This window comes from Protopterus annectens, chromosome 10.part0, assembly GCF_019279795.1.
Source record: "Protopterus annectens isolate FY-2018-M chromosome 10.part0, PAN1.0, whole genome shotgun sequence".
Classification (NCBI taxonomy): Eukaryota; Metazoa; Chordata; order Ceratodontiformes; family Protopteridae; genus Protopterus; species Protopterus annectens.
Genome location: NC_056744.1, coordinates 982,034,161 through 982,058,394, shown reverse-complemented (window position 1 = coordinate 982,058,394; position 24,234 = coordinate 982,034,161). Strand labels below are relative to the sequence as shown.

The following is a 24,234-nucleotide window of genomic DNA, read 5'->3' as shown; positions in this document are numbered from 1 at the left end:
ACTAACCCTTCCTTTCTTCCCAAGGTATGTTCAGAACATAATCTTAACCCTACTATTGAGCTACCAGTGTTTTTTCCAAATCATTCTAATAAATCTGAGTACAGGCTACACGAGTTTGACGTCCACATAATTCTCAGGTTTTACCTACACAGGACTAAAGAATTCAGAAAATCAGATCAATTATTTGTTTCCTTCTAGCTTATCAGTGGGAGTAGTAAGCACTAGGTAGCCTATCTACCACAAGAGTGGTTTCTGGCCCAGAAATTGTAGTTTATTGGCCGTTTGGGCAGTTTTTCCATCTCTTTCAACTTTCTTGTTTAAAAGCCCGCATTTGCGCTTATTTCCCACCTTTACTGCAACTACTCTAGTCCAGATACATATTTGCTGTATCCAGGACTGTTTGTGAGCTTCTGAGCCCCCAAGCCTTGCTTTGTTGGAGGGAAGCATTCTAGCTTATCAGTGGAAGTGATGAGCACTAGGTAGCCTATCTACCACAAGATCCAGGTACAGATTCTTAGATGTTCATCGTGTTACCCTGCTGCAGTCATCACACTTGGGTTATCCTGTCGTCAGGCGGTCCCGCAGTCGGCCGGATTTCCAAAGTCTTGGTCCGGCGTCGGTTGCTGTCGCCTCTTCCCTGACGTCAGTGCGCCAGGGGTATATATAGTGGAACCAACGCCATTTTCTTCAGTCTTTCTTGCCGCGTGGTGCCCGAAGCAGAAGCAGTTCACAAGTGCCAGTCAGCCGACTCGAATTTCAGACCGAAGTCTTCTATAAACTAAGTACCCCGTTGGGGAAACTTTTCTTGCCTCACACCGATGTCAGAAAAAGTTAACAATTGTATTTCTTGTGGGAAGCAAATACCTCATAAGTATTTTCATTCTTATTGCATACCTTGCCTAGGCCCAGACCACGACGTCACTTCTTGTCGGTTTTGTGTGCTAGGTTTAATAAGCGTACTATTAAAAGACGCTTTGATTTCGCATGACACTACTTCGGTAGGAAATTTAACTACACCATCCCGTCGGAGCAACCGACTACCGGCGTGCACAAAAAATGCAGGGATAAGGACAGACAGCCCAGGCCTAAGCCAAACTCCGAGGCCTCAACTGATCCGGTCTCCGGTTTTCCGGTCCTCAGTGAGGTTCTGACTACCGCAGATCTGGAACCCGAGACCGCTACAGAAATTTTGGCGGAAGGCACCAGGCCGACGCAGCCATTTAGTTCAGGCCCTTCCAACGACATTGCTTCAAAAGACGTCGGTGCTACAGAAACGCCATCGGTTTCTGAAGGCGTTTTCAGACCGACGACTCTCACCATTAAAACGTTTTATAAGTCGAAGACTCCTTCTAAATCTGATAGGACTGCACTTCAGTTTCCTGTTCAAGGCCCCATGCCTAAGAAACAGATGCTCAAAATGGCTGAAGATTTGATTTCTTTAATCAGGGGTTCCCAGCCCCCTCCTGACAAAAGGCCTAGACAAGAGGAAGATAATGCATCCTCTGAACAACTGTCCATTTCTTCAGAATCCTCTGAGGACCAAGATTATTCCTTCTCTCCTTATGAAGATTCTGATGCTGAGGACTCTATTCCCTCAGCTTCTCCTCCTGAAGACTACTCCTTTGGGGAAACTTTACACACTGAGGTAACATTTTCACTGGGAAGGTCAGGACTACTCTGACTCGAAAAAAAGGCTGAGAGAGTTTCTTTTACTCCCCCAACACAGACCACTTGCCATCCCACCAGATGTCCTTCAAGAATGCAACTGCAGTCATAACATATGGGTTGTCCTGCCTCAGGCAGCCCTCGGTCGGCCGGACTCCAAAGTCTGGGTCCGACGTCGGCTGATGTCGCATTTCTCTCCGACGTCAGAGCGGCTGGAGTATATAAGCATCAGCCGACGCCATTTTCTTTAGTCTTTCTTGCCGCGCGGTGCCCGAAGCAGAAGCAGTTTGCAAGTGCCGGTCAGTCAGCTCCTGTATTCTTCGAATCCGAAGTCATCAAAAAAGCTGAGTACCCCATTGGGGACCTTTTCTTGCCTCAGCCGATGTCAGAAATTACTGAAAAAGTTAACAATTGTTTGTCTTGTGGTAAACAAATACCTCATAAGGATTTCCACTCTTACTGTCTTCCTTGCCTTGGCCCAGACTATGACGTCTCGGCCTGTGTCGCCTGTGCTTGCTTCAACAAGTGCACTCTCAGGCACCGGGCGGAGTTCGCTGAAGACTTTTTCGGCGATAAATTTGCTTATACAATGCCGTCGGAACTTCCGACATCGCAGACTCCTAAGAAATGAAAAGACCGGGACCGACATCCTCGGCCCGTGTCTTCCTCCGACTCCATGCCGAAACCTACCGCGAGTGCTCCGGTTCCCCCTGAGACGGTTATTTCACCGCTCCGAACCGAAGACACCGCATTACAGATACCTCCGACACCGGAGGCCACACCGACGCCAGTTATAGATTTTCCTCTGGATACTGAAACCGAGGAAATGCCCGAGACCATTGCTGTAGATAAGGTCACTCCTGCACATGGAGCTGCTAGGCCTCCTATGGCCATGTCTGTTAAGGCCTACACACGTGCTAAGGCAGCCAGCAAGACCAAGCACCTTACTGCTAAAGCCTTACCTCAGCCTACTCCTGAAACACAAATCATGACTATGGCCGCAGACTTAATTTCCATGATTAGAGGTTCACAGGCCCATCCTGAGAGAGGATCCCAGCCTCCTTTTGATAAGAGGCCCCGGGTTGAACCCTTTGACCCTATCCCTTCAGATGAAGATTCTGAGGACTCTGTTCGCTCCGATGGCCAGGAAGAGCTCTTCCAGACCTATGAGGACTCGGATGCAGAGGATTCCATCCCCTCGGCCTCCCCTCCTGAGGATATTTCTTTTGGGGAAGTCCTGCATACCACGAGGGAACATTTTAAGTGGCAAGGCCAGGAATACTCTGATTCCAGAAAGCGCCTTCGAACCTTCCTTAAAAAGCCCCAACACAGGCCCCTGGCTATACCTCCTGTGCTTGATGTTTTGCATGACCTATACTCTGACTCCAGTGTTACCCCGGATACTCTTCCTCCTGCTCCAGCCAAGCCTGAAAGATATTATAGGGTCCCAGAAGCACATTCTCATTTCTTTAGGGCCCATATTTCTCCGGGACCTAAAGAGGTTTCAGCATCCACCTCCAAAAATCCTTTGCCTTCCAACAGGGAAGCTAGGTCATTAGAAAGATGGGGGAAAAAGGTCTACACCTCCACTACTTTATCTATGAGAGCTCTGATTTGCCTCTTTCATATGTTTCAATATCAGGATTACCTGTTAGATGACTTAAAGAAAACATTGGCCTCTCCTGAACCTTTAGACAGGAAGTCTTTGCAGGAAGCTGTACATAATTCTCAGCAAGTCAGCAATCACTTTCTGCAGTGTGGTTATGATGCATTGGAAGCTTCATGTAGGGCAGCTATGACAGGGGCGGTCATTCGTAGACATGCATGGTTAAAAGAACAACCTCTACCAGATCATGTTAAGGCAAAACTTCTTGATGCACCCTTGGAAAAGAACAAGCTTTTTGGTACTAATACTAAAGATGTGTTAAAGTCCATCGAGGAAAAGGCAAAATCAGTTCAGACGGTCAAAGATTTCCTCCAGGTTCAGCCACCCAGATTCAGCAGGAATTGGCCTTCTAAAAACTGGTCCTTTTCTAATCCTGAAAGATTTCAAAGGGGTAAAAACAGGCATGGCCGAGGAAGAGGACAATACAGAGGTTCTTACAGGGGACGACAATGGCAACCAGCAAACCAAAGAAGTGACAGTGGGGTCTCCCCTGCCCCACTGGGACAATCTCAATGACTTTCCTCTACTTCCGCTCACCAAGGAGCAAATAAAAGCTCCCTTGGGCGGAAAATTATCTCTGTTTTCAGACAATTGGCACAGATTGACAAAGGACAAATGGATTTTGGATTTAATAGACCAAGGTTACAGGTTCCACTTTCATACCTTACCAAGAAAACAAGGCATGCCAAACCTACCACAAAACCAGAGGGCAGAGGCTATCAAGCAAATTTCTCTGCTTGCTCAGATCAAAGCAATAGAAAGAGTTCCACAACAAGAACAAGGCCAGGGGTTTTACTCAAGACTGTTCCTTGTTCCAAGAAAAGAAACTCAATGGAGACCAATACTGGATTTGTCCGCATTAAACACTTTTCTCATAGTACCAAAGTTCAAAATGCTGACTCTACAGCAACTCCTTCCCATGCTGGGCAAGGGGTCTTGGCTGATTACTCTGGACCTCAAGGAGGCATACCTGCATGTCCCTATCAGACACAGCTGCAGAAGATACCTCAGATTTCTTGCAGGGCCAGAGCATTATCAATTCTCAGCATTGCCATTTGGCTTATCTACTGCGCCCAGAGTATTCACAAAATGCCTGGCTTCAGTAATTGCTCATTGCAGGCTCCAGGGGATCCAAATTTACCCGTACCTGGACGACTGCCTCATACAAGCGGACAACAAATTGATTTTGACAAAAAACTTGAACTGTCATACAATTGCTACAGGCTCTGGGATACACAGTCAACTTCCAAAAGTCAAGACTTCAACCATCCCAGCAAATAACCTTCTTGGGAGCCAATCTAGACACAGCCTCTCAAATGGCTTACCTGACAGAAGACAAGCAAGAGAAGTTAACTCATTATTTCAAAGGTTTGGCAAAACTCACCCAGATGACTGCAAGGGGATTCCTACAGGCCCTGGGTTACATGGCATCCTGCATTCTCCTGGTTCCATTAGCAAGACTGCACATGAGAAAGCTTCAATGGTACCTAAAAAGCCTATGGTCTCAGCACAGCAACAACCTAGAGACAACCGTACCACTCATTCCATGCCTACAAAAGGAATTCCTATGGTGGGCCTCGGTAAGTCAGGCAAACACAGGTATGTCATTCAAAAAAACTCAGATAACACAGACCATGACCACAGATGTCTCAGACCTTGGATGGGGGGCGCACATGGAGGGCAGATGTATACAAGGACAATGGTCTCCAAAGGAAACACATCTGCATATCAACCAAAAGGAAATGCTGACAGTAATGCATGCCATCGAGGCCTTTCGACAACAACTTCAGCAAGGCCATCTACTGATACGGACAGACAACACCACTGTGATGTGGTACATAAACAAGCAAGGGGGGCACCCATTCTTACCCCATTTGCAGACTGACAATGAATCTTTGGGAAAAAATCACTGAGCCTAAACATACAGTTGCAATCCCAGTTTGTTCCAGGCAAAGACAATGTGCTGGCGGACTGCCCAAGCAGGAATTTCACAGATCCACACGAGTGGAGGTTACATCCGAAAATCTTCACACAACTCACCTCGACATGGGGCAGGCCAGAAGTAGACCTATTTGCCTCCCACCTCAACCATCATCTACAAAAATTCTGTTCAAGGACATATCATCCACAAGCTTGGAAAATAGATGCTCTTTCATTCAACTGGAACTTCCTAAAAATCTATGCATTCCCACCTCTGCCACTGATGACCACAGTATTACTAAAGATCAAAGCAGAGAGGCCCAAGGGGATCCTAATAGCTCCAGACTGGCCAAGACAACACTGGTATCCACTACTACGGAGCATATGTCACAACAAAAAATGGGCCCTTCCCCAATGGCCCCTACTTTTGACTCAACACAACTTCAAAACAGTGCATCCAAACCTTCAGACGCTGCAGCTAACAGCCTGGGAGATCCCATGAATAACCTCAATCTATCTCTCTCCAAGGAAGTTCAGCGGATATTAACAGAAGCTCGAAGACCATCCACCAGAAAGGTTTACTTAGCAAAATGGAAGAGATTCAGCATTTGGAATACCAGCAAGGGACATGATGCATCATTATTGAACATCCCACTTATCCTGGAATATTTGGCAGATATGCTATTCTTCCATAAAGATACATGCTTCAGCTATTTCAGCTAGATATAACACTGATCCGCCTGTGTTTTCACATCCTTTGTTAAGGCAATTCCTCAGGGGAATCACGAACATTAAGCCACCAAGAAAGGCTCCAGTGCCAGCTTGGGACCTCAACTTTGTCCTAGAAAAACTGACGCTACCTCCCTTTGAGCCAGCAGCTTCAGTGGACTTACAATTTCTCTCATGGAAGACAGCTTTCCTGTTGGCAATTACCTCAGCAAGAAGGGTTTCGGAACAGGCCCTAATGGCAATACCACCATTCATAATCTTTCACAGAGACAGGGTCTCCTTAAGAACCAACCCTACTTTTATGCCAAAGGTGGTATCTAGGGTTTCTTTAAATCAAGCTATTCACCTGCCTACTTTCTTCCCCAATCCTGAGAGCAAAGGGGAAAGACTGTTGCATACCTTGGACATTCACAGACAACTTCGCTACTACCTGGACAGAACCAAGACCAGTAGGAAGTCTGATCAGCTTTGTAGCTTACGCCCCTGGAGTACAAGGAAAAGCAATTTCCAAACAGACTATTTCAAAATGGATTGGACATTGCATCAGATTTTGTTATTCCTTCCATGGGAAGAATGTTCCAGCCAATGTCAGACCACACTCCACCAGAGCTACAGCCACCTCTACAGCATTTTTAAGAGGGGTGCCTACAAAAGACATTCTAGAAGCTGCTACATGGAGCTCCATGCATACATTCTCCAAACACTACAATCTCCCTTTATACTCCAGATCCAGAGCAGGCTTTGCTTCGGCAGTCCTGCAGGGTTTGATTGCCACACCATTTCTTTCCTAGAGCATTCCTCCTCCCCCAGCTAAGCTGTGGTATTCAACCCATATGTTATGACTGTAGTTGCATTCTTGAAGGACATAGTACAGTTTTGTACCTACCATAAATGTAGATGTCCGATAGATATGCAACTGCAGTCTGATTTTCCCTCCCTCCATACCCCTCTATGCCTTGGGTCCACTCCTATCCCTGTTTCTCTTAGCTGGGGATATCTGTTATGGTGTATCTGTTTATTGCTTACTTATTTGTCTGGAATCCTGTTTTTGTCTTCCAATTTGATTACAGCCTTCTTTGGAGGGCACCTGGCATCTGGGGCAAGAAACACTGAAGAAAATGGCGTCGGCTGATGCTTATATACTCCAGCCGCTCTGACGTCAGAGAGAAATGCGACATCAGCCGACGTCGGACCCAGACTTTGGAATCCGGCCGACCGAGGGCTGCCTGAGGCAGGACAACCCATATGTTATGACTGCAGTTGCATATCTATCGGACATCTACATTTATGGTAGGTACAAAACTGTACTTTTTGGACATTGTGGATGATGTTTATTTAGAATCCAGTTTGAACCCAGACTCTCTACCTCCTGCTCCGGCTAAGCCTGACAGCTACTATAGAGTGCCTGATTCCCACAAATTTCTTTACAAAAGCTCTGTAGCTGACCCAGAGACCATCTCCCAGGGTCCCAAGGGGGCTAAGGCTTCTATGGCTAAAAGCCCAGTACCTTCTGAGAGGGATTCCAGAGCACTAGACAGGTGGGGGAAAAAGGTTTACACCTCAGCCACACTAGCTATGAGGGCACTGAATTGCCAATTTCACATGCTTAAATATCAGCAATTCCTAATCTCTCAGTTAAAGCAAAGAATAACCACTCTCCCTCAACAATCTGAATTGAAAGAAGTACAGGATCTGTTGCACGCCACTGAGCAGGTGGGCAAACATACCTTACAATGTGGGTTTGATTCTTTGGAGGCCTCCTGCAGAGCAGCTGTCACTGGGTCTGTTATACGTAGGCATGCTTGGTTAAAGGAACAAACTCTGCCTGGTCATGTTAAAGCAAAATTACTAGATGCTCCCTTACAGCAGGATGTTCTTTTTGGAGTTAAAGCAGAAGAAGTTTTAAAGAAAAAGGAAGATAAGGCAAAATCTATGCAGACAGTCAAGGATTGCCTACAGGTACAACCCCCCTCGCTTCAGCAGAAACTGGCCAACAAAAAATTGGTCCTTTCCAGCTACTGACAGACCACAGTGGGGTAAATACAGACACCCAAGGGGCAGAGGACAACCACAAGCCCAGTATAAGCCTCGCCAATGGGGCACTGCAACACAGAAGGGAGGAGAAGACAGGTCTCAATCCACCAGAAAGCAAACTCAATGACTTGCACCTCATCTGGCCAAGCAATACTCTCTTGGCAGCCCCCTTGGGGGGAAAACTCGCACTTTTTGCAGACAACTGGCACAGTGTCGCAAAGGACAAATGGGTCCTAGACATAATTTTACGAGGATACAGATTCCACTTTCACACCTTACCAATGAAAAGAGGAATGCCAAACCTGCCACAAAATCAATGGGCAGAGGCACAAAAGCAAATTACAGCTCTCATGGACATGAGAGCCATTCAACTGGTACCTACTCGAGAGCAAGGCCAAGGTTTTTATTCAAGACTCTTTCTAGTGCCCAGAAAGGACAATGCCTGGAGACCAATTCTGGACCTTTCAGTTCTAAACACTTACAAGTATCCAAATTCAAGATGCTAACTCTACAGCAGCTACTTCCCATGTTGGGCAAGGAAGCATGGCTAGTAACGTTGAACCTCAAGGAGGCATACCTGCATGTCCCAGTCAGACAAAGTTGCAGAAGATACCTCCGTTTCTTTGCAGGTTCAACCCATTACCAATTCTCTATACTGCCCTTTGGCTTATCTGCTGCGCCCAGAGACTTCACAAAATGCCTGGCACCGGTAATTGCATACGTCAGACAAAGAGGGATTCAAATATATCCATACCTGGACGACTGCCTCATCCAAGCCGAAAGCAAAGACATTCTCCTACATCATCTGGCCTTTGTAAAGCATCTACTAAACTGCCTGAGGTACACAGTAAACGAAAAGTCAAAACTAGTACCCTCACAAAAAATGACATTCCTGGGTGCCAGGTTGGATACAACGGCCCAGAAGGCTTATCTTACACCAGACAAGCAACTACAGCTGACTCAATATTTCAGGACAATGGCAACAAAGACCCATTTAACTGCAAGAAAAATTCTGCAGGCTTTGGGCTTCATGGCATCTTGCATGCTAATACCATTTGCAAAGCTGCATATGAGGAAATTACAGTGGTACCTAAAAAGCGTATGGTCTCAACACAGCCACAGCTTGGACACAATGATATCTCTCATTCCCTGCCTACAACAGGAATTTCTATGGTGGTCACAGGCATGTCACCTCAACATGGGTCAGCCTTTCACCTTGCCCCCAGCCAGGCAAACTATCACAACAGATGCTTCAGATTATGCCTGGGGGGCACACATGGCAGGACAATGCATTCAAGGCCTATGGACTGCAGATCAAAGAAATCTGCACATAAATCAAAAAGAGATGCTAGCTGTACAGAAAGCTCTGACAGTCTTCAAGGATCTGTTACATCCAGGACAACTTGCAATAAAGATGGACAACACCACAGTAATGTGGTACATAAACAAACAAGGGGGGTACACATTCCTACCCTCTATGCAGGCAAGCAATGATCTTATGGAACACAGCTCAATGGCTTACCAAGTTCAGTTGCAAGCTCAATTCCTGCCAGGACAGAAGAACACATTGGTAGACAGCCTCAGCAAGAAACATCAAGGATCCCCAAGAGTGGAAACTAGATCCACAAATATTTGCAATGATAACTCAGAAATGGGGCCTTCCAGATGTAGACCTGTTTGCCAGTCCTCAAAACTATCAACTAACAACATTTTGTACAAGGACATTTCACCATCAAGCTTGGCAAGTGGACGCACTCATTCTGTTGGAAAAACCTGACAGTATATGCCTTCCCTCCATTGCCTCTCCTCACAAAGGTTCTTCTGAAAGTCAAAAAGGAGAGACCACGACTGATTCTCATAGCCCCAGACTGGCCACGCCAGCACTGGTACCCGCTATTGAGAAATATGACCCACAGCCCACCATGGATATTGCCTCAAATCCCCCATTTGCTCACACAACAAAACAATCAGATTCTTTACAGCCAGCTCAAAACTTTAAATCTGTCTGCATGGCAAATCAACTAAACATACAACCAGCTCCTCTTACACAAGCAGTTCTGGATGTTATTCTGGAAGCCAGGAGGCCAAGCACCAGGAAGGCTTACTCGGACAAATGGAAAAGGTTTTGTGCCTGGAACCAAGCTAAAGACCAAGACACAATTCAGCCTCACATGCCTCACTTTCTACAGTATTTAGCTGAGATGTTGCACAAAGGTCTTTCTTTCTCCTCCATTAAAATCCATGCTTCAGCTATTTCAGCTCAGTACAACACGGATCCACCTTTATTTTCGCATCCTCTTCTAAGGCAGTTCCTCAGAGGAGCAAAAAACATTAGACCACCCAGGAGAGCTCTTACACCTACATGGGACCTCAATTTTGTTCTGGAAAAACTAACACTGCCTCCCTTTGAACCAGCTTTCTCTGCAGGTCTTCACTTCTTGTCATAGAAAACTGCCCTGCTCCTAGCAATAACTTCAGCTAGAAGAGTCTCAGAGCTACAGGCACTAATGGCAGTGGAACCTTTCCTCATTTTTCATCAAGACAGAGTTTTTCTACGAACTAATCCTTACTTTATGCCTAAGGTGGTTTCCAGCGTGGCTTTAAATCAAACCATCCACTTACCCACCTTCTTCCCAAATCCACAGAACAAAGGTGCGAGACTCCTGCATTCCTTGGACATTCACAGGCAACTTCGTTACTACTTGGACAAAACTAAGGCTTTCAGAAAATCTGACCAGCTCTTTGTATCCTATGCTAGAGCTACTGAAGGGAAGGCTATATCAAAGCAAACCATTTCTAAATGGATAGGTCATTGCATACGTTTCTGCTATACTCATCATGGGAAAGCAGTTCCTGCTACCATTAGGTCCCACTCCACTCTACCAGGGCAACAGCTACCTCTACAGCCTGTCTAAGGGGGGTCCCAACCAAGGAGATTTTAGAAGCTGCAACTTGGAGTTCAGTACACACCTTTACCAAACACTATCACTTACCTCTTTACTCTAAGACCAGGGCGGGCTTCGCCACTGCAGCTCTGCAGGGCCTTATAGCCTCCACTAACCCTCTATGATACCTCCCCCCTTCCATAGCTTTGGGATTCAACCCAAGTGTGATGACTGCAGCAGGGTAATACGATGAACATAGTACAGTTTTGTACCTACCATAAATGTAGATGTTCGAGTGTTCACCCTGCTGCAGTCCAGGTTACCCTCCCTCCATCCCCTCTGATCTACTGGCTAAATCTCTTCAATACCTTAATGATGTATTTGCTTATAACTGAAGGGATTTTGTGTTTGGGCAGAGGTTACTCCATTTGGTACTAATTTCTGATCACCTTTTTGGGGGCACCTGACATCTGGGGCAAGAAAAACTGAAGAAAATGGCGTCGGTTGCACTATATATACCCCTGGCGCACTGACGTCAGGGAAGAGGTGACAGCAACCAACGCCAGACCAAGACTTTGGAAATCCGGCCGACTGCGGGACCGCCTGACGACAGGATAACCCAAGTGTGATGACTGCAGCAGGGTGAACACTCGAACATCTACATTTATGGTAGGTACAAAACTGTACTTTTTAGCACTTGAATTTGCTTATTTGTGCTCAGCACCTGTTCAGAAATTGTTAACACTAAATAAGCTACAAATTACTACAGCACTCAACCTTCCTCTTTACCTAAAGGAAAACAGTTTTTATACTTACTTTCCTCACTTGCTTAGAGTAAAACAGCTCTTGTACTCACTTTCCTCACTTGTCTAGAGGAAAGTAGTTTTTTTATTCGGGCATGTCCAAGGGTCAGCTCCCAGTGATGTTCTTCATCTCACATTGCTGCAGTCCTAACACTTGGGTAGTCCGCTGTTCCAGTCGGCCCGAATACCAAAGTATAAGGCTGACGTCGGTCAAGGCGCATTTGACTGACATCAGGACGTCAGGGTACAAATGCGCATGACCGACGTCATATCCTCAGTCTTTTTTGCCGCATGGTCCGATGCAGAAGCAGTATTGCGAGTGCAGGTTGGCGTTCTGAAATTTTCTGAAGTCGGAGTTTCAGACCGAATCAAAGTTGGCTAAGTACCCCGTTGGGGAGTATTTTGGTTTTTTCTTGCCTCAGTATTTAACCGGATGTCAGAAAAAGTGAATAACTGTATTTCTTGTGGGAAACAGATACCTCATAGAGATTACCATACATTGTGTATACCTTGCTTAGGGCCTGAGCACGACGTTGTTGGCTGTCACTCTTGTGCTAGATTTAACAAGCACTATTAAGAGAAGATTAGATTGTGCCAGGTTAGTTTTTGGGAAGCGTTGTAATTACAACATGCCGTCAGATGCTCCGGCGCCCGCTTCGTCTAAAAAGCGCAAAGACAAAGCAGCGAAGCCTAGGGTGGAAGAACCGTCTGTCCCGGACGTCGGTTCTTTAGAGGGCTCGGTGGAGCCGGTGGTTCTACCAAGTTCCTCTGGATTCTCAGGGAGAGACTTTACTGTTACAAGATGTGTCCTCTCAGGAGGTAGGCCAGGCTGAAGGGGCTTCTCAGGTAGCTGTTCTCCCCTCCCTTTCTAAGGTGGTTAGGCCCTCCCCTTCTGTTTCCAAGGCTCCTTCTAGAGGCCGGCCAGGGTTAACTTCAGTGGGGGTCTCCCCTAGTTCTTCAGGGTCTCTGCCTAAGAAACATATGCTTAAAATGGCAGAAGATTTGATTACTATGATTAGAGGTTCTTTACCCCCCCCTGATAAGAGGCCTAGGGTGGAACCTGAGCTTGAGAGTTTTGAGCAGTGTTCGGAGGCTTCTGAGTCTTCGGCTGAAGACTTGCAGGAGTATCCTCCTTATTCTGATTCTGATGTAGATGACTCTACACCTTGCTTCTCCTCCTGAGGATTTTTCTTTTCAGAGACTCTTCATTCCATGAGGGAGCATTTTAAATGGGAAGGTCAAGATTTCTCTGATTCTAGGAAAAGGCTTAGGGAATTTTTGTTTCTACCCCAGCATAGGCCTTTAGCTATACCTCCTGTTCTGGATGTGGTAGAGGATGTTTTTGCAGAGGCTTCCCTGAACCCTGATTCTTTGCCTCCTGCCCCAGTTAAACCGGACAGGTATTATAGGGTGCCTGAAGCTCATAAGTATCTTTTAAGAGTCCTAGGGCAGACCCAGAAACTGTTTCTCAGGGCCCTAAAGGTGTTAAGGCTTCTGTTGTTAAAAATCCTGTTCCTTCTGATAAAGAGGCAAGGGCTTTGGATAGATGGGGGAAAAAGGTGTATACTTCTTCCACTTTAGCCATGAGGGCTTTGAATTGCCAGTTTCACATGTTGAAATACCAAAATTATCTCCTTTCACAATTGAAGTCTAAGGTGGATGCTCTGGCGGAAGGTATTGAGTGTAAGAGTTGCAGGATTTGGTTCATGTTTCTGAACAGGTGGGTAAGCATTCCTTGCAATGTGGTTTTAATGCTGTACAGGCCTCTTCGAGGGTGGCAGCCACTGGTTCTGTTCTTCGCAGGCACGCCTGGCTGAGGGATCAGAATTTAGCTGAACATGTAAAGACAAGGATTTTAGATGCTCCTTTACAATCTGATGTGTTATTTGGTGCCTGTGGAAGCAGTTTTAAAGAAAATGGAGGACAAGGCTAAGTCTATGCAGACTGTTAAAGATTTTTGCAGGTTCAGCCTCCAAAGTTTAGTAGAAATTGGCCTACTAAGGGGTGGACTTATCCTTCTTATGATTCTCAGTCTAGGGGTAGATCTAGGCGTGGTAGGGGCAGAGCTCAAGGTTCTTTTAGGCCTAGAACAGGCAGTTCGCCTGCCCAGTCTTCTGGTGAGGGCAGGGGTCAGTCCTTTGTAAGCAGACCCAATGACTTGCCTTTTCAGCTGCCAGAGCCTTCTCGTCTGGCAGCACCTTTGGGAGGAAGGCTGGCACTTTTCAAAGAAAATTGGAGTGTTATTACCCAAGACAGATGGGTATTGGATATCGTTCACCACGGTTACAGGTTTTATTTCCATACCTTGCCTCCTTTCAAAGGCATGCCAGACATTCCTCCTATACAAAGGAAAGAGGCTCACAAGCAAATTTCTCTGTTGCTCCAGATAGGGGCCATTCAGCCGGTTCCTGTGCCAGAAAGGGGCCTAGGATTTTATTCTCGCCTGTTCCTAGTACCAAAAAGGGGAACACCTGGAGACCAATTTTGGATTTGTCTATGCTCAACACTTATTTGGACATTCCCAAGTTCAAAATGTTGGCGTTACAACAGCTTTTACCTCTGCTGGGCAAAGATCACTGGATGGTAACTTTAGATCTCAAGTAGGCTCACCTTGATGTGCCTATCAGATTCACTTGCAGCAGGTATCTGCGTATGCGAGCTGGAAATTCACATAAACAGTTCTCGGCATTGCCCTTTGGCTTATCTACTGCCCAGAGTATTCACAAAAGATCTGGCTCCAGTTGTAGTTTTTCAGGCTAAAAGGAATACAAATCTATCCTTACTTGGGCGACTGTCTGATTCTGGCTCAAGAAAGGACGAGCTTCTTCAGCATCTGGAATATGTGATAGCAGTGCTAAGATGCCTGGGGTATTCTGTGAACGAAATAAAGTCCAGTCTAGTACCCTCTCAAGACATGTGCTTTCTGGGTGTGAGACTGAATACAGCAGCCCAGATGGCCTTTTAACCCCGGACAAACAAAAGAGTCTATCCCTTTACTTCCATCAACTATCTCATCAGTCCGTGCTGACTGCAAGGACAGTCCTTCAAGCATTAGGGTTCATGGCATCTTGTATTCTGGTGCTTCCCAATGCCAAACTGCATATGAGGAAGCTGCAATGGTATCTAAAAATGTATGGACACAGCACTGCCAGGATTTGGACACTGTCATTCCAATAATACCTTGCATTCAAAAGGAATTTTTGTGGTGGGCTCAGGAATGTCACCTAAACAAGGGACTCTCTGTGACCCGGCCAGAGGCGAGTCAGATTCTAACGACAGATGCCTCAGACATAGCTTGGGGAGCTCATCTGAATGGAAAGTGGATACAGGACAAGTGGCCTGCCAGACTACAGCATCTACATATCAACATGAAGGAGATGTTAGCAGTCCAGTTTGCATTAATGGCTTTCAAGGAGTTACTTCTTCCTGGGCAGGTGTTGATTCTAACAGACAACACAACTGTCATGTGGTACATCAACAAGCAAGGGGGAACACATTCTTATCCTCTATGCAGGCAAGCAATGATTTTGTGGGAGACTGCGCTCAGCTTGCAGCTAAATCTACAGGCAAGGTTTCTGCCAGGAGCACAGAACTCCTTAGCAGATGTGTTAAGCAGGCAAATCATGGATCCCGAGTGGAAACTGGATCTTCATGTATTTCGACAATTGACAGTGTCCTGGGGAACTCCAGACATAGATCTGTTCTTCTCCACTAAACCACCAGCTGCCAAAGTTTTGCACAAAAAGGTTTCATCACACAACTTGGAAAGTGGATGCTCTTTCGTTCAGTTGGGAAAATCTTCATGTGTATGCCTTTCCACCTCTGCCTCTCCTCCCAAAGGTACTCCTAAAGGTCAGACAAGACAAGCCAAGGATGATTTTGATAGCTCCAGATTGGCCTCGGCAACACTGGTACCCATTACTGAGGAATCTGGTAAGGAAGCCTCCATGGCCTTTACCTTTAATTCCACACCTTTTGTCTCAGAGGGACGGTCATCTTCTCAATGTCAAGCTTCACTCTCTTCATCTAACAGCCTGGCATATTCTGTTTTGAACCACAGCAGGTCTCAACTTCCTCAACAAGTTTTGAATGTGATTATGGAAGCCAGAAGACCTAATGCGTAAAGTGTATGCAGAAAAATGGAAGAGATTTTTATTTTGGAGTGCAGCAAAGGATTTGGATGTTTCTGAGCCTAATTTGAGTGTGGCTCTTCAATATCTTACTGAGTTATTGGACAAAGGTTTGTCTTTCTCTTCCATTAAGATTCATGCTGCAGCAATTTCAGCTCACTATGATTGTGACCCACCATTGTTTTCTCATCCTTTGTTCAAGCAATTTCTTAGAGGGGCAAAGAATATAAGACCCCCGTAGAGCTCCTACTCCTGCTTGGGACCTCAATTTTGTGTTGGAGAAACTTACTCTACAACCTTTTGAGCCTCGGCTACTGCTGAATTGAAATACTTGTCATGGAAGACTGCTTTTTGTTGGCCATTACTTCTGCAAGAAGGGTTTCTGAATTGCAGGCCCTTATGGCGGTTGAGCCTTTTTGATTTTTCATAAGGATAGGGTATCATTACGTACTAATCCTTCATTTATGCCTAAGGTGGTTTCTAGTGTGGCTTTAAACCAAACTATTCATTTGCCTACTTTTTATGCAGATCCCCAAAATAAGGGGAAAAGATTTTGCACACTTTAGATGTACACAGGCAGTTGCGTTATTATTTAAGCAGGACTAGGATTTTAGGCAGTCTCAGCAGTTGTTTGTTTCTTTTGCTTTGAGTTCCCAGGGCAAGCCTGTGTCAAAACAAACTATATCTAAGTGGATTGGGTTTTGCATTGCATTCTGTTATTCCCATCATGGCAAGGAGATTCCAGCTGGGATTAGGCCTCATTCCACGAGGGCTACTGCCACTTCAACAGCATTTCTAAGGGGGGGTGGCAACTAAGGATATTTTGGAGGCAGCTACTTGGAGTTCAGTACATACTTTCTCCAAGCATTACCACCTTCCTCTCTATTCTAAATCCAGGGCTGGTTTTGCCACTGCTGTGTTGCAGGGCATTTTGGCAGCTCCTGCTTCATTATAGTTTAGCCATCCTCCCTTACCTCTGCTTTGGGATTCTACCCAAGTGTTAGGACTGCAGCAATGTGAGATGAAGAACATAGTACAGTTTTGTACCTACCATAAATGTAGATGTTCAAGATCCACATTGCTGCAGTCCAATCCCTCCCTCCTTCCCTCTGTGTTTAGGGGTGGTTGTGTGGGTGGGGTTCTATTTTTGAAAATTTGTATATATTGTACATATATTAGGTACAGGAGTGTTTGGTGTTTTTTGGTTTTGGCCTTATCTTTTTAGGGTCTTCTGACATCTGGGGCAAGAAAAGACTGAGGATATGACGTCGGTCATGCGCATTTGTACCCTGACGTCCTGATGTCAGTCAAATGCGCCTTGACCGACGTCAGCCTTATACTTTGGTATTCGGGCCGACTGGGACAGCGGACTACCCAAGTGTTAGGACTGCAGCAATGTGGATCTTCGAACATCTACATTTATGGTAGGTACAAAACTGTACTTTCTCTCCTGTCTCTCTGATGAATCTGAGCATCATGGGGCAATGTAACAATTGCCTCATGTACACAGACAACCCTCTCCTCCTTACCACCCAACACCGCAACCTCTGAGAGATGCACTTATCTAGCCAAACTGGAGGTAAAGCTCTCTCCAACCAAGACTGAACTTGACAGTCAAGAGGAGAAGGTAAACACTTACACCACACCACACTCATCACATAGTCCCACTAAACCTACACCGCCAAAATCCACACACAGAAACACAAAAACATTTGTGCCACTCCACCACAGCCCATAAGGCAAAACAACGTACCCAACACACTAGTCATATGTGACTCTATAGTCAGGCACACTGGTGTCCCACTCACCAGGCTAAACAAGAAGGCTACTGTCAGCTGCCTGTCTGGTGCCAGGATCCACCACATCACCCGCGCACTTTGGTCACTCCACAACAAGTACAAATACAACTCTGTCATTTTCCATGTTGGTGTGAAGGATGTGAGACGTACCTCCCTGGACTACATGAAAAGAGACATGGAAGAGCTCTCAGATCTTGTAGCCCAGGCAGATATGACCTTAGCCCTGAGTAGCATCCTGCCATCGCCCAGAATGACACCGCAGTGCAAGGACAAAATGATTGACTTAAACAATTGGCTAAGCTTCTGTGTCATTCTAAGGGGATCCAGTATCTGGCTGCCTGAGATGGCATGGTCGACAGACATAATGCTTTGCCAGAGATGGCCTGCACCTGTCACTCCTGGGATTCCGGATACTGGCTAAGGCTCTTGCTGCCATTAAAGTGCCTTTTTTGGGCAAGGTTCAAATGACAAATTCACCACCATAACAGGAAGCAAAAACTGAGGATAATGCTACTCAATGCTAGAAGTCTAAACCTCAAAATGCACTCCTTCAAGGCACTCCTTAAAATGGAGAACATCGATATCTGTGCAGTGACTGAGACCTGGTTCAAGGCTTCAGAGAGCACCCCTGCCTTACCAGGCTGTAACTCATACCACACTTTTCGGCTACCTAACCTGGACCGGAACACCAAAGGCAGAGGTGTGTCCATATTCATTAAGGATATCCACCCCTCCAGGCTAGTTGCTCAGCATAATGCATCCAAGATTATCCAAGTGCAACTGTCTCTGGGCAAAGCTGCAATCCAAATTGTAGCTTGCTACATATGCCCCACCATGCCCCAGGATTCCCACTCCTCTTTTCTTGATATACTGGAAAATATTAGGGTTCAACTAAATACCCTAATAATGGGTGATTTCAACTACCCCACCATTAACAGGGATAACTACTCGTGTACCAACTCCTTTGCTCAACGCTTTCTGGAATTCATAAATTCCAATGCCCTGGATCAATTTATCCACACCGCCACCAGGGGTAACAATATCCTAGACCTAGTCATTACCAACATGAGTGACCGGTGTTCCACACCTGAAGTCAACTCCTCGTTGGTCAGATCCAACCATAAGCTGTTCACCTTAGATATCCACATCCCGCCCTCACCCCCCATTAAGAAAATCACGGTAAAAAATTTCTCCAAAGCCAGCTTCATGCTTCTTAAGACCAAAGTGTTGAACTTCATGACTCCCATGCAGATGGACAATACAGTTACAACTGCTGAATCCTACACAGATGCACTCTGTAGGCACTGAAACGAGTGCATGGATCATGCTATCCCAAACAGAACCAAGACGCTATCCTCCAAAAAAAGGAAGCCAATCTGGTGGTCCCCTGCCATAAACAAACTCTACAACAGAAGGAAGAAACTGTTGCAAAAGAGAGTAAAATCCCATGAGTGGAGGAGTTCCCTGGTCAGCCTCAGTAAGAAGCTGAGATCCCTTATAAGATCCTCCAAAGCTGGCTATGAAAACAAAATCACCACTGATTCTAGGGACAACCACAAAGCATTCTATAGCTAGGTCAAGAATCTCAATGGCAAGACCCAGGTCTGCTCTGAGTTACAGCACAACAGCATGAAAATCACAGAACCAACTAATATTGCCAACTTCCTGGCAGATGGGTTAAGTGCTAACTTTACCCTCCCTCTCATCCCCTAAAGGGCCCATATCTATACAGGAAGAATGCAGAGTCCCTGTAATCACAACTATGCAGGTAAAAGCTGCACATTATTTAGCCAAAAACACAGCATCCATGGGACTAGACAACATTCCAGGCTGCATTTTACACAAACTTCAGAATGAACTGGCTCCCCACCTAAGCACCATGTTCATTGATAGTCTCACATCAGGCTTTGTGCCCACTGAATGGCACACAACAACAGTTATCCCACTCCACAAAGGGGGAGCCACCACTGATCCTGGGAACTGCCTCCCTATTAGCCTGAAGAGCCTGGTTTGTAAGGCCATGGAACGTATCATCATGGAACTCCTAAACAGACATTTTTTAACCTCCAAACTCTGGACCCCACCCAGTTTGGGTTTGTGAAAAGCAGATCATGCCTCCTGAACCTGATCGACGAATTTGAGGCAGTCACCAAAGATGTAGACGAGGGTAAGGTGGTTCACACAGCCTATCTTGACCTAGTCAAGGCTTTCAACACCATCTCCCATTCTGGAATTATAGCTAAACTCACTAAACTAGGTGTTAATCCCTATGTCGCAAGATGGGTTGCCATTTGACTCACTGACAGAATCCATACTGTAAAAGTTGCAGACTCTAAATCTGACTTCAAACCAGTGACAAGTGGAGTACCACAGGGTTTAGTCCTGGGACCTCTCCTGTTTGGTATCTGCTTCTCTGAAGTACAGGCTAACACAGAAGGCCTCTGGCTATCGAAGTTCACAGATGACTGCAAACAAGGAGCCATAGTTGAGTCCCCAAATGATGTGGACATCCTACAGAAGGGCCTCACTGAGACAGATGCCTGGTGTCAGAGCCATGGCCTCAAGCTCAGTGCCAAAAAGTGCATCGTCATCCCCTTTGGTAAAAACTCTGTACCCATGAACTACCACATAGGCAGCAGTCTACTTAACGCCGAATGTGTGATAAGAGACCTGGGGACCCAGGTGGACAGTAGTCCTTTTTTGATAATCAGATTGCCACAGTAGTCAGGAAATCCTTCTACGTGGCACACCTCATCACAAAAGGGTTCTCATCTAGGGGAAAAAGAGGTCATTGTTCCCCTCTACTCAACACTCATTAGATCCATTATAGAGTACGACGCCCCTTTTGGAATGTACCTCACAAGACATCTGCAGCAGCTGGAAAGGGCAAAGAAGTACCTCACAAAGAGGATTACTGGCCTCAAACAGGTGCCCTACACTGACCGTCTCAAAAAACACCAGCTTTACTCTGTAGCATATTGCCCACTCCGAGGTGATCTCTGCCTAACATATAAAGCTATGTTAAACCCAGAGCTGTTGGACATGCTACACCTAAATAAATCCCAACCCCTCCAAGCTACGTGCTCTAGGGACCTAAACCTTGTCAACACAATAAACAGGGACATGCTGGAGGGATGGATTCCTGTCCCAGAGAATTCCTATACTCTGGTACAAGCTACCAGTCTATGTCAAGCAAAGTTTCTCATTAGCACTCTTCAAGAAGAATCTTGATAAGTGGATGGGAAATAGGAAATACACCCTGGGGATCACTTCGGTGGCTCTATTCGACAGGGGCACAAGAAAATAACCATCTTGGGTGGCGTAAGGCAGGGAACCTTGTTGGCTAGGCTTACCTTAGGCCCTTGGGCTGATAGCCTAGTACCTACCTATGAATTATATTAATAACTTGAACAAGAAGGTGTTTAGGTGGTGCTTCGTGGTATCAAATGAAAAAATACACAATAATGAATAAAAAATTGCAGTGATAGTTGGTGTCCAGCTAGTACTCCTTTGCAGATATTTACATTGGTGTCCAGCTAGTACTCCTTTGCAGATATTTACATTTATTTGCCAGCTGAATATGAACATATGTGCCATTCATAATTTCCAAATATCTAAAAATTGGAGTGACATCTGCAAAACTGCTTTTTAAACAAATGAACTTATCTGTTCTAACAAAAGTCATACCGATGGGGTCTATGTACTATAGATAGATGTTAAGACTGTTTGCATAATTATAATGATAATTTATTTTTCATATTATTGAATTATATGTTTGATATAAAGTTACCATTAGATCTGGCTGACATACCATTGTGAAGAGGAGTGTGTGCTGAGTAAATTTTGTATTTTTACTTATTTGTAACTTTTAGTAGTTGTCGATACGCAAGACATCAGAATTTTAGCTCAGGCAAAAGCTGTCCAGGCAGGAAGCTCTGCAAGTGTCAGGAGGTGTGAATTTGTATTCAGTGTAGGTATGAAACAGGTGTGTGTTAAAATTTCTGATTTGAAAATTACAGCTGTCAGATTTCAGTATTAAACTTTTACACTTCTTGTGTTTATTTTCTCTTTTCTTGGGTATGGACAAGAACAGTTTTAAAGGAGAATCACCCCCACAGACCGAAAAGAAAATGTTTATTTCATCATGTCTCAGTGTATCCTACATTTCAATATCACTCTGGCATTGTATGTACTTTTTTATATATTCTGTGCAATTCCAAAGTCTGTTCACATTGGGTCTAGCATATTGATGTGATTTTGATCCATGGTGGTGCATATTGATGTGATTTTGATCCACGGTGGTGCAGCGGTAGCATTGTCACCTCACAGCAAGAGGTACTCACATTCGATTCTCGGCTGGAGCACCTTCTGTGTGGAGTCTGCATGTCCTCCCCGCGGTCGAGTGGCGTTCGAAAGACATGCATGAATGGGTGTGCCTTCGTTGAAGGTTGGGCGTCGAGCTGGCACCTCGGCACAGTGAAAATCTACTGCTAATCATTAGTGGACTGGAGTTCCGCTGTGACGACCCCTAACCTGGAAAAACCGAAGGAACAAGTCTACCTGTAGGTATCCCACAATGCAGTGTTTTTGGTTTTGGAACATTACATCATACAGGCATCTTGGCTCAAGAGCTGTTTGTCACTGGACTGACTTTACATGCATTTTCAGACATACCCTGCTTGCTTTCAGTCTGTCGGGTTTAATTACCATGGTGCTGCTGTTTAATGACTACTTAAAACAAACAGAAAAAAAATTCCCAGAAAAGCCTTTCTAAGGGTCTTTAACTTCTTTTTCTTTATAAAGTGGCTAATTTTCATTCTTTTGTTATGCCTGAGTTTTAGTCCTTAAGTTAATCATCCCTCCCCGCACACCTTCCCTTCCTAGCTGTGCAAGTGACAAAGTTAATTTGAACTGTTTGCTGCTGCAACTGGTAGGTCGTACCAGGTAGTTAAACTTTTGTTGTGCAAGCCTTTTATTACCGCCACTTGGACACGTATTTTTGCTGCATCAAAGTCTCTTTCCTCAAATTTTAATCCATTTTCTCTACTGATTGGTGACACATTTTTGGCAAACCTTCTTACTACATTTCTATGGAATTCATGAGAGAGCCAAATTCCTAATTAATTATGTCACAAAGGATGCCATACCTAGTACACAGTTTTTAAATAACAATGTGATGCACTTAAAACAAGTTTTTGTATCAATAAACATTTTCTGAACACATTAATTCAGGACTAGTGCATCACATTATTGACTTACAGTAGTCACCATTACTTTACCTGATAGTTATGAGAGTTTGGTCTAAAGCATATAGTGGTGGCAATACAAATACAGGAGTATTCTGTAAATTCAGGGACATATGAGATATGTGGTCTTAGGCCATTTACCTGCTATTGTAGTGTTGTATTACATTTGTTGTAAAATTATGCTTGAAAAGTTTTATCTGATGATATTTTCATTCATTCCTCAAGAGCTAGGCTGTGATCCGATCCTCTGATCAGACTCGGCCACTTCTTTCAGATTGTAGAACACTTGAACTCTCGAGCTCCTCCCTTTACACACAATTTCCCAGCTACCTAATATATCTCAGATCTTGTTTGCTGCTCTTGCAATCAGACATAGATTGTGACCTCTTATGGTTTTGGTATTCTTTCTAACAGTTCTTGTTGATCAGTAAGTATAACTTTGTCAATTTTTTTTCTTTTAATATCCATACTATTGTCTAGTACTACTCTTTCCTGTCTTTAGCTCTCTCTATTTTTTCTCCTTCTCTCTAGTACTATTAATGCCATTGCTGGTAGTCCTATCCCTTTTCTGCTTTAAGTACTTTTATAGTATTTCTGAATTTACCATTGTTGGTAATTCTTTTCTGTCTCTCCTTTCTGATTTGTATTTCCATTTCAACATGCCCTATAAGCTGTCTGGCTTTAAGAAATGTGTGGTGTGTGAGCATAAAATCCCTAATTTGGATTGGCACAGTGTGTGTGTATATTGTGTAGGCCCTAAACACCTAGTCATCGAGTTTGAAATATGTAAAGGGACTCAAGTCCTGTACTCTTGTAAATAGGAAGACTAAATTGATTCTTTGGGGATTACTTCGCTTGTAGGGCTGATGGGACTCAAACACCCAAGAGACAAGAAAAGGAGAACTCTGTGGCCAAAGAATATCATTAAGAAATCCCCAGATTTTCCTTCTGCTTCAACTTTGACTCCATCTCCATCTTTGGAGCTTCCTAAACTTGCAAGAAAATAGTGTGATGTGAAGTTACGATCTGAAAGATGCCTCCAGATCCATTTTCCATCTTTGATCTCTGAGTCAGTCATATCCAGGCTCCCTTAACCTTTTCTTGAAAAGTCTCCAAGATGTTATTAGAGGCCTTCTTCTACTGTTTTTTTCTTTTCAGTCTTCCAGAGGCCTCTCCAAAGCAGATGTGGATAGGATGATGAGGAAGATGTTCATCGTGTTACCCTGCTGCAGTCATCACACTTGGGTTTTCCTATCATCAGGTAGTCCCACAGTCGGCCGGAATTCCAAAGTCTTGGTCCGGCGTCGGTTGCTGTCACCTCTTCCCTGACGTCAGTGCGCCAGGGGTATATATAATG

At 44.9% G+C, this 24,234-nt stretch overlaps 1 protein-coding gene across 1 annotated transcript in view; it reads left to right on the top strand.

The window, feature by feature from the left end:
* Positions 1-24,234, top strand: part of CEP350 (centrosomal protein 350) — a 3,609,946-nt gene that overhangs the window by 414,216 nt on the left and 3,171,496 nt on the right. The gene's annotated exons all lie outside the window — the stretch shown is intronic.